This window comes from Arvicola amphibius, chromosome X (assembly GCF_903992535.2).
Source record: "Arvicola amphibius chromosome X, mArvAmp1.2, whole genome shotgun sequence".
Taxonomy (NCBI): Eukaryota; Metazoa; Chordata; class Mammalia; order Rodentia; family Cricetidae; genus Arvicola; species Arvicola amphibius.
In genome coordinates this window covers 128,041,909-128,047,908 of record NC_052065.1, presented here as the reverse complement: position 1 = coordinate 128,047,908, position 6,000 = coordinate 128,041,909, and positions in this window count along the sequence as shown.

Here is a 6,000-nt window from a genome sequence, read left to right as displayed (position 1 = left end):
ATGAATTGGTAAGGACGTAAGAGTGGCTTGTAGGATCATTTTCCTTTACATCAATGCCAAAAATAATTTTTAAGCAATTGGAAGCTTCTTTGAAGAGCATAGGGAATTATTTCTTGTGGTCTTCTGCGATGACTTTGAGCATTTCCAGTTTTGTGATGGGCTCCTTCATCCTATATTTAAGGATCATTAAAATCAATAAGTCAGTCACCTTTTTATTTTGGATTATTTTTCCTTAAGGATTTTCTGTCTGCCATATGCAAGGAATAAATGTCCTCCTTCTCCTCTTCCTCCTTTTTTGTTCTTTTTCCTTCTCCTTCTCCTTCTTCTCTGGAATATTTATCTGAATAGATATATGAAGTGCAAGCAGAATGAGTGCTTTGGGGACCCTGGGAAATATTTATCATATGGGAAGTGTGTCCTTCCTCTTTATCTGGGGTACCCAGAAACATAGAAAATGTGGAAGGGATGGAGTCCTTTAAATAGAAAGCTAAAATGGAAGAGGAATTTTTATCATGCAGCTCTTCTTCTTTCTCTTCAACTTCATTTTCCTCTTCTTCTAAAACCTCCTCTTCTTTCTCTTTCTTCTTTATTTTCTCCTTATCTATCAATATCACCTCATTATCATCTTCCATTACCACCTCTTCTTTATCCTTCTCCTCTACAACTATCATGCCATCTTTATCATCTTCCACTACCACCACCTTGTCTTGATCCTTAACTTCCACCACCTGCTATTCTTCATTTTCTCCTCCTACTTGTTGGGGAAGCTGACCAATCCCTTGTCTGAGGGGCATGACCCCTCTGGGGCACAAAATACCTTTAAAAGATCCATGTTTTGTTTTTTTTGTCTCTTCCTGTTCTCTTCACTGGAACCTTGGCTTTTGTAAGTTCCCTTTCTCTCTCATTTATTAAAGCTGAATATTATATATTAAAGCTAGCCTGGTTAATCATAATTACTGATCGACCACGCCCCATCAACTACCAACTTATATTCATCATCATCTTCTACCACTATCACTTCCTCCTAATCTTCCACCACCACTATACTGCCCTTATTCTTGTCTTTTACTACTATTTTGTCTTCTTCCTCTTTCTCCCTCCTTTTGTACTTTTCTTCCTGTGTTATGTCAAACTCTAGTAAATCTTCCTCAAAAGACAGATGTGGACATTTTCTATAGGAATACATTATGGCTCTTATTAGAGTGTATGTGATGGGATTCCACAGACCTAACAAAAGGGTACACAGTTTGAGTAGATACAAATGAAAGTTACACCATTGATAATTCTATCAAAAATAGACTTATAATTCTTTTCTATACATGAATTTTTCAGAGTCTCACTGATATTTTGGCATTCTGGTTGTCTGCTTTATAAAAATTTGTAGGAAAATTTAGGAAAGTTCCTTAGGGTACAGATAATTGGCAGTTAATTAAATACTAGCACTAACATAAATTATGTGGAACCCAGTACCTTGTGATTTCCTCCGTGCTTGTTTGAGCTTGATGCCTACACTCAGGGTGTGTACCTCACCTTGAATGCTAAGACTTCATGAATCTTTTTTGCTTTGTTTTGAAAACAATGAGTTCATTGTAGTTCCTGGTACCTCTGTAAGAGGAATAGAAGGTCCTCTGATGTTGAAGGCTCTAAGTACAACCATGATGCCTTGGAAATGATAGATGGATCCATGTTGTGAGATACTGGGAATTCTGAGGTGCACAATCCCTACTTATCAAACATTCCCCTAGAGAGGCGTAAGTTTGAACCTTCCACTAAAGTGAGGCTTAACTCACATGACAAGACCTCATATTCTTAAGACAATCAATAGGAAGTAAAGGGATACTCTCTTTAATCATACCTGTCTTGATTTCACTGGGCTGGCCATAAGAGCTGATCAAACACTTCAAAGAATGTCATAACTCTTAATTGTGAGGTTACATTATTTTAACAATGGTACCTCTCCAAGTCTGATACTAATAGATCTCCTAGCCTTGGTCTACCCTATCATACCACACCCTCAATTCTTTGATAGAATCACTACTGAAGTAAGTATGTACCATATATTAACATGAACCATCAAGGCTTCCAACAGCCAGCATGCTAACAAAGAAGGGATGAGCATGCCTTCAGCTCTAGAAATGGACACCAAATCCTCCCTCAGTCCTCAATAATAATACTCATCTTAACCCACCTACAAATGCCCAGGACTCCTCTTTCAGATGACTGATATTTTGTGCCTCCCCTTCAGACTGCAGTCTCTTTAGACCAGTGTCCTTACTTCTCTAAGAACAAAGACAACAGTGAAAAGGTATGGCATCTGACTGGCACTTCTTATGGTTTCTATGTCTTATAGCAGAGGCAAGGCCATATTTCATAAGCAGTAAAGGTTCGTTTGTTTTTTCCTCATAACATTCATCTTCCTACATTCCAGGGCATGGGTAGTACCCTTTTCTTTTGATAGTGTTCATTAGGACCCAAATCTCACTTCTCTGATCCAACTGACCAAGCTTTGGAGAGAAAAATAATGAGTACACATCTTGCTTCCTGCATGGGTCCTACCTTGTTGAGAATAGGAGACTGTCAGATTTTATAAGGCAGTAAGGGCTTTGGAGCTCACAAACATGTTTACCTTGACAACTATTGAAGATAGAGACTTCTTTCTCTGTTCAGGTACTGTCTCTTTTTCTCTCTCTATCAGGCCCGTATTCTGTTCTCCTGTGAGATTTGCAAGACAAAAACGAAGTCATACCACAGGCACTCATTCCTGTATAGTGTCAAGTTTTGTATTTGCTACTTCAGGGATACCTCAGTAACCCTTACAATATTAATCCTTGTTCTTAAAGCCCCCTTCATTCAACTGACAAAGTCTTTCCCTTGAAATCAAGTTCTTAATTCACAAGGCCACTTGCATAGCAACCCCTTTGTTGGGGGTCACATATCAGATATTTACATTAATATTTATAACAGTTTCAAAATTATACTTATGGAGTATCAATGAAATAATTTTATGTTTGGGGCCCATCACAACAAGAGGAAACATATTAAATGACCACAGAATTAGGAAGGTTGAAAATCACTGCTCTACAGGCTGATATGAAGGACAAGGTGGAGATTCTTGGGGTCCATTCTATCTATATTGGAGGTTAACATTTGCCTTCTCTCTATGTCAATATTTGTGAAAATAAGAACTCCTTTCTGTGCTCTTACACATTAATATCAAGGTTTTTATTTACTTCTCTGGAACACTCTAAACAATATAAAAGTGGCATTGAATCTAGTGATCATGACTAGGGTTGATTATACTGAGGGAAGATGACCCTCCTCCATCGGTAAAGCTTGCTGGGTGGCGGGAAGCAGCCCACCACCTCATCACTACAGAGGGCGATGGTTCTACTTCAGGGGATTATTATTTACTACTAGTGGGGCTTGTCCCATTTTCTACTGGTCTTAAGTTTCACCACGAAACCAAAGCATGGCATCCTGATTAATGCTAGCCACTTAGTTCCTGGTAGAGCTGTATTCATTGCAGGGCTGAGAACAGTAAGTAGCAAGATTCTGTAGGACCAATCCTACCCAGAAAAGGAAATGAGATGAAATAAACTTTCCTCGGCACTCACAAATTGTCTAAAACTTTACTGTAGGCATAGCTAGATATTTCTTTGATAATCTATGTAGCTTTCATTCAGATCATAACCTCCTTTAGACCTCATCTCTAAAAAAAAAAGAAAGCTATTAAGTGCAAACTGTGACCAGTTTTTTATACTCTCACAGGTTTTGATGCAGGGGCATTAAAGACTTATGGCATGCTCTTTCCAGTATTTAATTAAAACCACACTACTTGTCCTTTCATGTTCAAAGAATAAGAATGGTGTGGGCTCCATTTTTTTTCTAACATTAGGGAGTCCTTCAGTTTTTAATGTGACCTTGGCAGATCTGTGTCTTCTTTTGCAAAGTGATTGTTTTATCTCAGAAAAGTGTTTTTCCCTGAGAACCTGTAGTCAACTGTGAATATAAGTCATATCTTTATTTCTTTTTTATTTTTATTTTATTAACATTTTTCATGTATTTTATATACTGACCATAGTTCCCCTTCCTCCTTTCCTCCATTGCTTTTCCTGACTCCCATCTACCCCTCTCCCCATCCACTCCTTCTCCATCTCTATTCATAAAGGATCGTGCCTCCCACTGGTTTGAACAAAGCATGGCACATCAAAGTGAGGTAGGTCCCAGCTCCTTCTCCTATATAAAGGCTAGGCAAGGTAATCCATCATGGGTAATAGGTTCCCAAAAGCCAGCTAAGAGCCATGGACAGGCCCTGATCTCACTGATAGGAGTCTTATAAACAATTACACAACTATCACACACATGCAGAGGGCGTAGTTCAGACCTATGCAGGCTCCCTAACTGTTGGTACACAGTCCATGACCTTGAATTCCAGGACTTGTACAATCTCTCTTCCCTTTCTTCAGGAGGACACACAGAGCTCAGCCCAGTGCTTGGCTGTGGAACTCTGTATTTGCTCCTATCAGTTACTGGGTAAAGGCTCTCTGATGATAGGATAGTCACCAATCTGATTACAGGGAAAGGACAGTTTAGGCACACTTTAAACTGTTGCTAGAGTTTTAGCTGGGGCCATCCCTGTAGATCTCCAGGAGGTTCCCTAGCACCTGCTTTCTCCATAACCCAGAAATGCCCACCCTGCAGATTGCACTGATGTCTTTTTTTGAGGCATATATATTACTCCTCAAAATGTATCTCATATCCATTTGATAATTTTCATCAATTACTGGAGGTCATGAGATAAATGTCACATCTGTATACAACTACCCCTGTCCTAACAATATTGACACAGAAAGCACAGGCATGGAGATATTTTTCCAGGTCTTCCCTTGCCTGGGGCAAAATATGCCATTAGACATCCTCAAATTATTTGCATTTGCTCATGACAGGACATGCATTTGACTCTATTCTGCTCACATGAGGGTGCTAAGCCTCAGACAACTAATTCTCTGATATACCAGGGAAAAAAAGGGAAGGGGGAATGAAAGGTGATCCTATGATTTATTCTAGAGATACTCACCATTGACAATGACAGGCTCCTTTGGGATTCCTACTATCAGTATTAGAAGGACCCTTTATTCTAATCTGAATGTCCATCTAAAAGCTAAGGAGTCCAGGATGCCTCTGTCTTTCAATACAAACTAAGTCCACCTGGATAAGCACAATTCTGTGACTCTAAGTTCTAAATATGGGCATAATACTCCTAGACTTCAGCCTTAGTGTCACTTGGCTAAAATCAAAAATAAGGCATAGTTAAGGGACTCCATATACCACTCCTACTGTTTCCACAGGGCCATTTTCTTAAAATCTTAGTCAGCCAGGGAATGTTGGTCTAGTGACTTGAGCCAAGATGCCTAAGAAGGACCAGTTAAATTTCAAGATGGCAGCATGTATATGTCATTTCTAAGACCTTTACAGAGGAAAGACCCTCCCCCAGATTTTCTTAATTCCTCAGGGCTTTAGTTCTCCCTATACTGACTTGAACTGGTACCTTCAGGAAAAAAATTCTTTTCAACTTTAATACTGAAATCTCGATATATAACATGTGATAACTCTGATTAATAGCTCTCAATTCTCACTGAAGGAGTAAGTATTATTGCTGTACTCCTGTGACTTGTGCTATTTCCTTGACCTAGGAAATGCCAAAAACCACAGAAGCACAGTGTTTTTCCCACCCAAGGTTTCTAGGATAGGAAAGGTCTGAGTCCTGCTATATGTGGGAGATGCAAATTCCTTGAATCATCAGCCAGGGTCTTTCCTTTGATATACTCTGAGGCTGTGTTTCTTCCCCCATTGACCAAACCTTAACCCCTTACACACACACACACACACACACACACACACACACACACACACACACACACTGAATGAACAAACAAAAAAACAACAAAAGAAAAAACTGTCCTCTCACAGCCTTCTCTGATTCAACTGGGGAAATAGAAA